This window comes from Hakea prostrata, chromosome 3 (assembly GCF_041222555.1).
Source record: "Hakea prostrata isolate BN-2017 chromosome 3, UWA_Hpros_2, whole genome shotgun sequence".
NCBI classification, from domain to species: Eukaryota; Viridiplantae; Streptophyta; class Magnoliopsida; order Proteales; family Proteaceae; genus Hakea; species Hakea prostrata.
The window spans coordinates 74,807,136-74,819,338 of NC_142602.1; the positions used below are offsets into that span (position 1 = coordinate 74,807,136).

The 12,203-nt window shown below is 42.8% G+C and overlaps 1 pseudogene; it reads right to left on the reverse strand.

Annotated features, from left to right (window-relative positions):
• Positions 1-318: 318 nt before the first annotated feature.
• Positions 319-11,828, reverse strand: LOC149023080 (7-deoxyloganetin glucosyltransferase-like; annotated as a pseudogene).
• Between the last annotated feature and the right edge of the window lie 375 nt (positions 11,829-12,203).

A 12,203-nucleotide genomic window follows, 5' to 3' on the forward strand; every position in this document is an offset into this window, starting at 1 on the left:
TAAAGATGTTACTAGGTAGACGAAAACTTGTATTCAATCTATATTCATTGTCATTTAGAATAATTTATTCAAGAAAATAACTATCCGATTATCATCCGAATCCGGCTGAATAAGTCCGAAATCCGATAGGATATTATCCGAATCCGTCCGAATATAATAGGATGCGGATATGGTATTACCACTATCCGATCCGAATCCGATCCGTTTACACCCCTACCCGCACCCCCCCCTCCCAACTAGTCCTTTTGGTTTCCAACTACTTATTAAGAGAATAAATGATAAAAATAACAGACTGTCTTCGTAAACTCGTGGTTATGCTTACTCACTTGAGTGGAGCAGTTCCTTGATTATTTTATCGAAATTAGTAAGAGAAGATTCTCCTCGTTTGGTAGCTTCCTCTGCTTTGTCCTTCCACTCCAAGGCTCTCTTCCTCATCATTTTCCCCTTCTATCCTTCTATCAATTCCTTAACAAGAGTTTCAATCTCATCTCGTTTTACATCGTTGTTGATCTCCGAACCTATGCCCCAACTAGTGCAAGCATATCTGCAATTCGTTTGCTGCTCTGCAAAGAATGGCCAGCATGTCATTGGCACTCCACCACATATGCTTTCAAGCACAGAATTCCATCCACAGTGTGTAAGAAACCCACCTATGGAGGAGTGCAGCAGCACTTTTTCTTGTGGACACCAGCTCACTACTAAACCTCTACCTTTGGTGCTCTGTATGAACCCTTCTGGCAAATTTGCAGATTCACTACCCATGACAACATCAGGTCTAATGACCCACAAGAAGGGATACTTGCTGTTTGCCAATCCCCATGCAAACTCTCTCAGGTGTTGATCACTCATAACGGTGACACTCCCAAAATTCACATAAACAACTGATTTGGGTTCTTTTTCGTCCAACCATTCAAGGCATTCGAAGTCTTCTATCCAAAGGTTTGATGAGATTGACTTTGATTCGTTCTCAGGCATTTGCTGGACAAGCAAACCTATTGGGTCAAGAGCATACGTGCGAGGGAATTTGCATGCAATTGCTCCCAAAACCTCATGTTCAAAATCATCGAATGTGTTCATTATGATCGCAGATGCCTCGAGACAGTTTTGTGTTTCCTGAGCTATGAAGTCGAACAAAATGTCATTGGGATCAGTTGTTCTAACAAAGCTTGGAAGATCTTTGAGCCTTATATCTTTCATTCCTGGTATCCAATCAATGGGTGTGTCAAGATAGCTGATATGGAGAAAATATGATCGAACCGGGTTCATACCTGGTTCGACCCTCGACCCCGGTCAAGACAAAGGGAATCGACTCGCTCCCGAGCGAACCTTATCCAGAAGATAGCTTGCTGAGGAAGAAAACTTATTCAGCCACAAGCACGCCCTAATCCAATTGATGGATTAGGTTAATTACCCTAATGATGGCACACTCAAATTGACGGCTGCGGCTAATCATTATCGAAGGGATAATCATCGCATAACCTAGAGGTTATCTCAGGAGTCCTCTACTAGTCCAAACTAGTAGAAGTCTATCGCTCAACGGATTTAACTGTTAAGATCCAACGACTACCCGAAGAAGGCTCAAGTGCATCCGACGAAGGAGAATCGAAGGTACACTCTATATAAACCTCACCGCCATACGAGGTGAGGGACCCAGATTCAGATACACACTGGTAGACGTAAACTATCAGAGGCTTACGATCTAGATCACCTTTCCCAGTTCTTTATTCCTTAGCTCTGTGCTTCTAGTAGAGTCGTTTGTGATTAAGTTCATCAACTGACTTAGCCTTCGGAGGTGGACTCCCGACCCCCGCGGTCGGGCCACATCTGACGCTTTCGTTTTGCAGGTCATCACGAGGAGACCTAAGGGCTGAGCAGATTTTGGGCGCATCATTTGGCGCCGTCTGTGGGAACGACTTGTAAAGCCATGGTGACTAGCAGCCGCAGCAACCGCTGCACAGCGCAATTCCGGTATTCAGATCCCTGGAGTGAATAATCCAGATGTTCCCCAGGGAAGCCAAAATCCTATCGAAGTTGATGGTGGTCAGGGAGGACATAATCCTCCTGATACATTCCAAGATCAATTGAATCAGGTAAAGATTCAACTCTTGGAGGTGAGCCAAGCACTCCGCATGTTCACCAGACGAGTGGTATTACCACAAGAGCCTGACCATCGCGATCCAGGGAGGCGCGCGTTACCACGTGATCAACCGCGTGATCAAAGATTGGCTGAAGACCGGAATATCGGTCAGAACTTTTATGAAGGCGATCGAGGACCTAGACGAGTTGACGATCAACATAGGCGGGACGATCGGTTCGACAGACCACAGGAAAGTACAACCGATTCAAATACAAGGTTGGACACAGGGGTGAGAACTCACTCACCAACTGTCAGAAGAACCGGTCGTGATGATCGAGCAGTTCGCGACGAGCGGAATGTTCGGGAAGGACGGGTTGTTCGTGATGATCGAATAGCACGTGATGATCGTGTTAATCGAGGTCGTGATCATATCGCTGAAGATCACCCGACCCAGATTGGTCAGGAATTGGCCAACATCAATCAGAAGTTAGGACAGTTGGCTAAAGGAAGGATGACTGAGGATATTTACTCAGTCATTCGGAAGACCCCCTTTGCTGAGCCAATTGCGGGATATCAGTTTCCCCATAACTTCCGTTTGCCTACCTTTTCTACATTCGATGCTTCCGGAGATCCAACGGCCCACATTGGCTATTATCAGCAGACCATGGCAGTATCAGGTAATTCTGATGAAATTTTATGCAGGGTTTTTGGTTCATCTTTCACCGGAGCAGCACAAAAGTGGTTTTCGAACCTCCCCTCTGAAAGGATCCTAAACTTTGATGAATTGGCGCGCAAATTCATAGGGCGATTCCAGAGTGGAATACAGGTCAAGAAAACGGAAGAAACCTTGTTCACTGTCAGACAAGGAAAGAGCGAATCAATCAGAGAGTTTCTGAAAAGATTCAACAAAGTAATGATGGAAATAGAAAACTTGGATGAGCAAGTAGCCAAAACTGCTCTATTCACTGGACTCACTAACCGGAAACTCCTGGAGTTATTACTACAGGATATGCCTGCAACTTATGCTGAGTTGGTACAGAGATGCCAGAAGCAGGCCGAAGTCATGGAGATACTAGATGCGCGCCAAGGAGATAACAAAGTCTCCAATAAGGAACAGAAGGCTCCTGAGTAGAAGCAGAAGCCAAAGAAAAATGTCCGTGATCGGGTTGGAAAATCTCAGACTTGGCGCCATAGGTCTCCTGGTAAAAGTGAATATACTCCATTGAATGTTCCTCGGGCTGATATTCTAAATATCATCAAAAGGAAAAATATTTTGAAGTGGCCACCTAAAATTCTTTTGAAACCTGGGGAGCAGCAGGATCGAGAAAAGTATTGCCGATTCCACAAGGACTTTGGTCATTATACAAATGACTGCCGTCATCTAAAAGCGGATATTGAGAGATTAATATCTCAGGGACACTTGTCCAATTTTGTTAGCAGAAGAAGGGAGGAGCCACGTGAGCCACGCGCGGCTGCCCCTAAAAGGGATCGTTCGGTTAGTTCAGAACGATCAAGGGAGGCTCCGAAGTCTAAGAAGGGCAAGGAGGTGATTGAAGCTACTCGGTCATCGATCCTTACCATTTTCGGAGGACCAGAGCCCGAATCACTCCGAAGTTTGAAGACAAAATCCAAATTTGTCGAAACCGGAGAGACGTAGAAGCAAAAGAAGCTGAATGGTGAAGATTCTGTCACCTTTGGCGAGGAGGATGAAAGAGGCGTTTGTTTACCTCATGATGATGCCATAGTCATCAAGGTAGAGATTGCACGTCGGGAAGTGCATAGAGTTTTGGTTGATACAGGGTCTGCAGCTGACCTAATTTCTTATGAAGTGTATCAAAAATTGAAGGTGGATAAGGACTTAATGGAGCCTTCATCCACGCATCTCTATGGTTTTGCAGGGTCGTCTACGGTGGCGGAAGGATCTGTCCAGTTGGACTTATCTATTGGAAGTTTTCCTAAGGAAACAACCGTCCGAATCAATTTTTTGGTGGTTCGGGAACTGCCAGCTTATAATGTTATCCTCGGGCGACCATCTTTATCCAAGATAGGTGCTATTGTTTTAACAAAACACCTGAAGATAAAATTCCTGACTGATATGGGAATTGGTCAAGTTTCCTCTGACCAGAGGATCTCTCGGCAATGTTAAGTTGCCTATTTAAAAGACAAGGAGAGTCCGAGGAAGATGACTGCCCTACCTATAGAAGTTCGAGACGATCGAGAAGAAGCAGAAATGCAAAGGCCCGAACCAGTGGAGAAGCTGGAGCAAATCCAACTGTGTACCGAAGATAAAAAGAAGATTACTTATATCGGGTCTGAACAGATGGAGGAATTCAAAGATGAGTTGAAGTTATTTCTTCAACGAGAATAATGACATATTTGCATGGTCTCACGTGAAGACATGCCAGGAATCGATCGGGCTGTCGCAGAACATAAACTCTGGATAGATCCGAAGGTGAAACCAGTGATACAGAAAAGGAGAAATTTCTCCATTGAAAAGTATGAAGCCATTCGGGGCGAAGTTGAAAAACTGAAGAATTCTGGTTTCATAGAACCAATTGAATGCCCAACTTGGTTAGCAAACGTGGTAATGGTAAAAAAGGCGAATAGGAAGTGGAGGATGTGTACAGACTACACAGATCTCAACAAGGCTTGCCCTAAAGATTGCTATCCGTTGCCTCGGATTGACCTCTTGATAGATGCGACTGCAGGATATGAAACTCTAAGTTTCATGGATGCCTACTCAGGGTATAATCAGGTCCTTATGAATAAGGAAGATGAGAAGTTTACGGCTTTCATGACTGATCGTGAAAGCTACTATTATAAAGTCATGCCATTTGGCCTGAAGAATGCAGGAGCAACGTATCAGAGGGCCGTCAACAAGATTTTTAAAGATCTGATAGGAAAGAATGTTGAAGCTTATGTTGATGACATGCTTGTGAAGAGCTTTACAAAAGCCAATCATATTGCAGATTTGACTGAGGTATTCTCAGTACTGCGAAAATATCAAATGAAGCTGAATCCGGAAAAGTGCGCCTTTGGAGTTTCCTCAGGCAAATTTTTGGGCTTCATGGCGTCACAGAGAGGTATTGAGGCTAATCCTGCCAAAATACAGGCTCTGGTTGATATGGAGGCTCCCAAAACTGTTCGTGATGTGCAGTGTTTAACAGGGAGAGTTTCCGCTTTGAATCGATTCATCTCCAAGTCTGGAGAAAAGTGTTTGCCATTCTTCAAGGAACTCAAAGATTTGAGGGGCAGCAAGGAAGCAAAATGGACTGAAGAATGCCAGAAAGCTTTTGAGGAATTAAAAGAAGCACTCGGGCAACCGCCGATCTTGTCCCGACCAGAGAAGGGGGAACTATTACAGCTATATCTAGCGACGTCCCTTTCAGCGGTCAGTGCAGTACTTGTTCGTGAGAAAGATAAAAAACAGTGGCCGATCTACTATGTGAGCCACGTATTGCTAGATGCAGAGACACGATATTCACAGATTGAGAAGCAGGCTCTGGCTCTCATGATGGCCGCCAGGAAGCTAAGGCCATACTTTCAGGCTCATCCAATTGAGGTATTTACAACTTTTCCTCTCAATAAAGTTCTTAATAAACCTGATTTATCTGGAAGGATGGTGTCCTAGTCGGTTGAACACAGCGAGTTCCAAGTGAGTTTTAAGCCCAGAACGGCAATCAAGGCTCAAGCGCTAGCCGATTTTGTAGTAGAAACTGCTGCACCAGTGGAGTCCACCATTGAGGATCCCATTATACCAACCACTTGGGAGGTATATGTGGATGGTTCGAGTAATAAAGATGGGGCAGGAGCTGGAATTCTATTGAAAAGTCCAACAGGCTTTATTATTCGATATGCTTTGAGATTTGCATTTGAAGCAAGTAATAACGAAGCAGAATATGAGGCTCTGATAGCTGGACTTCGGTTGTCAAAAGCATTGTCTATTGCAGATGTTACTATTTATAGTGACTCTCACTTATAGTCAACCAAGTCCAGGGGGAGTATGGTATTAAAGAACCACGCTTGCAGAAATATCAAAAGATAGTGCAGGCATTTCAAAACCAGTTTCAGAATTTGAAGATATCTCAGATTCCGAGGACTGAAAATTCAGTGGCGGATGAGCTATCCCGACTAGCCAATGCCAAAGAAAAGAATCTAGACCCTTCGGTCTACATTGAAGAGATAACATTTCCAAGTTATCATGAGAAAGAAATTTCTTATATTGAAGCAGAGCGTTGCTGGATGGATCCGATAATTGAGTATCTGAGAGATGACAAATTACCTGAGGATCCGAAAGAGGCAAGGTTGATCAAGATACGATCGGCCAGATTTGTCATTCAAAATGGGAGACTATACAAAAGATCTTATTCTGGACCCCTTATGAGATGTATAGGCCCCGAAGGAGCAAAGTCAGCTTTGGCTGAGGTTCATGAAGGAATTTGTGGGGCTCACATGGGTGGATGAGCCCTGGCCCACAAAATTCTAAGACTTGGGTTATATTGGCCTAAGATCCAAGAGGCTACTATGGAGTATGTTTGTCGATGTGGCAACTGTCAAATTCCTTCTACGGTATCGAAGCGCCCGGCGGAAACCATGACTTCAATCCTAGATCCCATTCCCTTTGCGATGTGGGGAATTGATATCATGGGCAAATTCACCAAAGCGTCAGGCGGACGGGAATATCTGATAGTAGCAATTGATTACTTCACAAAATGGGTTGAAGCCAATGCACTGGCAACAATTACTGAGAAAAAAGTGGAGAAATTTGTGCTTGAGTCAATCATATATCGCTTTGGGATACGAAAGATTATCGTCACTGACCATGGTACTCAGTTCGACTGTCCGCAATTTGAGCAATTTTGTGGAACATATATGATCGAGCATCGTATGTCCTCAGTGGCATACCCCCAGAGCAATGGACAAAGTAGAGGTTACTAACCGAACGGTACTTGAAGGAATAAAGAGAAGACTCGAAACTGACAAGGCTTCTTGGGTCGAAGAACTTCATAACGTACTGTGGGCCTATAGAACTACGGTTCGAACACCCACAGGAGAAACTCCATTCAGGTTAGCATATGGGTCCGAAGCATTGACACCTGTGGAGATAATGGCGGGGACATTATGGGATTGAGAGTTCGAGGAAAAAGCAAACGAGCAGGGACTGCTTGATAGTCTTGATCTGTTGGACGAAGTTCGGGCAAAGGCAATAGCACGAACTCAACATTATCAAAGAAGAATAGCGTCTCATTATAATACTCGAGTGAATAATCGTCGGTATTTAGCCGGAGATTTAGTGTTGAGAAACACCTTAGCTTCCGACCCGCGTCACCAAAGAAAATTGGACCCTTCCTGGGAAGGACCTTATATGGTTGTAAAACCAGTTGGTTCAGGAGCTTACAAACTGAAGAACATCAACACCCAAAAAGAGTTGGATCGTTCGTGGAATGCCAGGCATCTCAAAAAATTTTATCCTTGATGATGATTTCAATTTTGTTTGTGATGTAAACATTTTCAACTCAATCAATGCAATTTTTGGCTTTCAACAAATTATCTTTTGATTGGGGGGCATCATACACCACATTCAAGAACAAGATCCAACTATAAGGCATCGGATGAAAATCCGTGTGGGTCCTTCAACACTTATGGAATTTTTTCGGAATCTCTTAAGTCGAGACATCGGATGAAAATCCGAGTGAGTTCCTTCTGCAAGTCGTCGGTTTGAAACCCGAGTAAGTTCCTTCAAGACTTATTGAATTTTCGAATTATCCTTAAGTAAAGGCATCGGTTTAAAACCCAAGTGAGTTCCTTCTCAGACTTATTGTATTAATCCGGAAATCCTTAAGTAAAGGCATCGGTTTAAAACCCGAGTGAGTTCCTTCTCAGACTTATTGTATTTCTCCGAAAATCCATAAGTAAAGGCATCGGTTTAAAACCTGAGTGAGTTCCTTCTCAGGCTTATTGTATTTCTCCGGAAATCTTTAAGTAAAGGCATTGTTCTAAACAACTAAGACCTAGTACAACAACGATTCAAGTGGCTAGCAAAGTTCAAGATGAAGTTAATTTCTTATTTCTTCAAAAGACCAGAAGAGGCCGGTCTCAACATCAAACATAAGATTACAAGAGCTGGATACAATCTTCGGTCCAAAAAGAAAGTCATCATCAATGATCATTAAGAAGTCATACAAGATCGGCACAACTTTGCTAGAACAAACACATGAGTCAATCATTGGTATGGATTCAAGGAGAAGAAGAGGAGAAATGAGGATTACGAAAAACATTTCAGTATGTATAAAATCCTCCGCAATTTCATACTCTGTCTATCTTGTCCAGGAGAAGTATGGTCTTCGACCAAACTTGCATTCAAGGCGAGCTCGTCATAATTGAATCCTTCCAAGGGAGAGTAAACAGGAGAATCTTCTAGATAATGCATAATATCTGGATCAGAAGGCGGAGGATCAATCTTATTTTTGGTCCAGGTCGGAGGAGGAAGGCCCAGGTTGGTAAATACTTCAAGATGGCAAACAGCACTGTAGGGAGTAGTATCAAAATGAGGATCCTTCCTTAGTATTGATTCCCATACTTCGTTCTCACCATCCCGGTACGCCTGCAAGTTATAAGCATTCAGCATATCAACAAATGGCTTATTGTGTAAATACTTGAAGACGCAGGCTCTGCGAACATCAGTTGGAAGGGATTCGGGCAAAGGAACGACAGCTTGCCTTTGGGGTAATGTTTCAGATCCTTTGGCTCCTGACTTTCCAACTGATCGCTCCAGGTGCCGAATTTTCTCCCTGGCATCATCCAAGTCTGACCGAAGACGATCGATCACCGAATTCTTTTCTCCTGCAAACTCCCAAGCTAGTTTCCTAAGGCGAGCAATCTCAACATCTTTAGCTTCAGAGATTCCCCGAAGCCTGGAAACTTCGTTGCTCAACCTATTGAGCCTAGAGGCTGCTTCCACTTGGTTGTGGAAGTTACCAGTAAGACTCCTACAAAACAACTTCTGAGTTAAAAAGGAGCAGAAGAGTAATATTCAGAATCAAAAGATAATGAAGAAAGACTTACATCACCAATGACTTCATAAAGACTTCATCCTGAAGTTTGGAAAGAAGCTGCGCTCTCGTGAAGTCATTTGAGCAGCAGTGCACCATTCCAACGCTCTGTCAAACTCGTTTAACACTAATTCGGGCGAAGGATGAGAAGGATGAGCTACACCAAGAGAAGGATGAGCTGCATCACTTGTCACCCGACGGCGCTTCCTGGTGGCAAAATCCTCCAACTCCAAAGGAGAGAAGGAGGATGCCAAACAAGCACCGGAATTGGAAATAGCAAGCAGCACTGCGGGACCACACCTTCATCAGATGCCAACATAGTTGCCTCAGATGCCCGAAGAGTCTCCTTCGGGGGTGCACGAATGGTCTCTGCAGCAGGGGCGTCAGCAGCGCCATCAACAACGGAGTGATCAAGATCTTCCTGGGAAAAACGAGCGATCACTTCAAGCAGAAGAGGCGTAGGAGCGGCATCAATAGAAACTGTGGGAATCTGACTTGAAGATTCACCAACAGCAGTCGCCTTACGCTTGGAGGATTCACTAGCTGAAACCACCTCATTGGCCCCAACCACCGCCGACGGAACAATTTTCTTACTAGACTTCGCTCTGATAAAGTTCGGGTTGATTCTGGGAGCCACTGTATACACAGAAAAAGCCGTATCAGTACAGATATCCAACAACGAAAGAAAAGAGGGAAAACCCTAGTTCTCTATCAACTATCAAAAACCCGATTAACTAAACCCCAAGTATTACTACTGTGAAGTTTACTTAGGGGGGGAGGGGGAAAGAGATGAGTAATCAAAAACTCACTTGTTCAGAAGTTGATAGAGTTATTGTTGGAGTACGAGGAATACGAAGGCAAGCAGGAGGACGGAATGTCGCTTTAGCAAATCTAACTTGCAGATAGCAGGATAAATGGAGAGTACCCACGAAGGCTTTAAATAGCCTCAGGTATTAAGACGACGTTGAGAGCTAAAGACAACCAATGGCCCAGATCAAAATGATGCTTTCGTTTTGCAGGTCATCATGAGGAGATCTAAGGGCTGAGCAGATTTTGGTCGCATCAATAGCCATTGCTAATGTAGTTCTCATCTGGTGGATCCATTAAAGAAGTTTCTTAGTGCTATGACTAAATACATTGAATGACAACAGGAAAACACAAGATATGACTAACTACACATAATGAAAAAACCACATGATCCCAGAACAATTACGAATTAAAATTTTCTGCTGCTGGATTTCTCCTACTGGGTTGCAACATCTCTGCCGCTCCAAATCTCAGTCACCTACTTAATTAGAATCCGATAGGGTATCCTTATAGAACGTTATTTGTGAATCTAAAGGGGAAGGGTGATTTTCCAATTGTGAGCCGTTTAATGGAAACAAGTAAACAGAGAGATTTGACATGGTTTACAAAACAAGGTGATGTGCATGCACTTATGTATGATGTTTAAGATGATCCACGGTAAAATTGATGAGAAATATTTGTATCGAATTGAATCTCAATAATTTGTTAAGGTTAAAGGTTAGGGTTTAAGTACAAGGTTTGTTCTAAGCATTCACTTTAAGTGTCTAGTTTGAAATGTATATTACGCTAGTATTTATAGATATTATCCAAAAAAAAAAAAAACTGTATTTATAAAGAACGCTAAGTTATACACTTAATAAACTCTCTCATGAGGCCTACTAACCATTAAATTGTAGTCAATCCAACGGCTTATATTTATTTATTATTATTTTTTTTTTTTTTTTTTTTTTTGCCCAAACACATAAAAGGAAATGCATTCAAAGAAACAAGTCTGGAGAAATCCTCCCAGCAAGAACATAGTACAAAGGATCAAGTCCTTTAGGTGGAACTCCAATACCTCAACGGAGTTTTCTAAATTATTGTTGTACGTGCCTTTAAATTCTTATACCTATTCCGATAATCAAACAGTGATGGTAGGGAGTTTGGGAGGTGTGACTCGACTCAGTTTTTCTCTTTTTTCCTTTGGAAGAAATTTATTATTTCCTCTATCCATCAACAAAGTAAAGGCTAAAATGAATCCAATCGACCAAGAAAACGTTTCAAAAAAATAAATCGACAAACATAATCTCCTTGTGAGCCAAAGACAATACTTTTATGGGAAAGATAATAAGAATTGACAACAAGAAAATAGAGGATTTAAATAGGTTAAAAAGAAGGTTGGTACCTTTGAGTGGTACAATTCCTCTGTTGACGAGCTCTTGGTATTGCAAATAGCCCATAAAGCCACAGGCTGAGGCAGTCCAAAATTGAACTTCAGGGATGCCTAATTCCCTGGCTGTTTTTATGGCAAAACTCATGAGTCCGTCCGAAATAATGCAAGAGACATGAGGTATGTTGGAGGAGGAATTGAGTTTTGCCAGTAGATCACGGAGGGGAGCCAAGCAGTTCTTCCGAAGTGAAGAACATAGGCTTACCAGATCCTGGGTAGCATCATGATCGGATTGTGACAACCCGTCGGGAATTGTTTCAAACTGGAAATCAGTAAAGCTCTTGACAGCATCCGGACCTTTGGATCGCAATAAGCGTTTGTAATTGAAGTCAGTATGCACAAAGGTGAAATGGAAACCTCTTGAGTGGAGAAGCTTGGCTAATTGCATCATAGGGTTGATATGGCCTTGTGCTGGAAATGGAATGCACACCACATGAGGCGTCTGGCCTACAGAAGAACCCATTTTTGCTTATTCACTGTGCCTTAAGACAGTTCACTAATTTATAGAAGAACTCACTGCCCTCACTGGCCGGCCTGTGGTTCACTAAGAAGCCACAAAGCCAAATATGGCATGCGTTGCGGTGTGACGGTGTCAAAACCCTTGAATATTTTGAATTGAAGTGTTTTATTGTACATTTCTGTCCGATAGTAGGTTAATTCCCTTACGTAAACATCTTCAAGCTTTGTTGATATTACCCAGAAGAGCTTACTGTTGAAGCTAGAAACTACTCAAACTGGACTCAAAATATATACGTGTTGCCTACACAAGTTTACAAGAATCATCTGAACCACACGTATCTTCTTTCATAGCAGTTCACAAAATTTCCTTCCACATAAA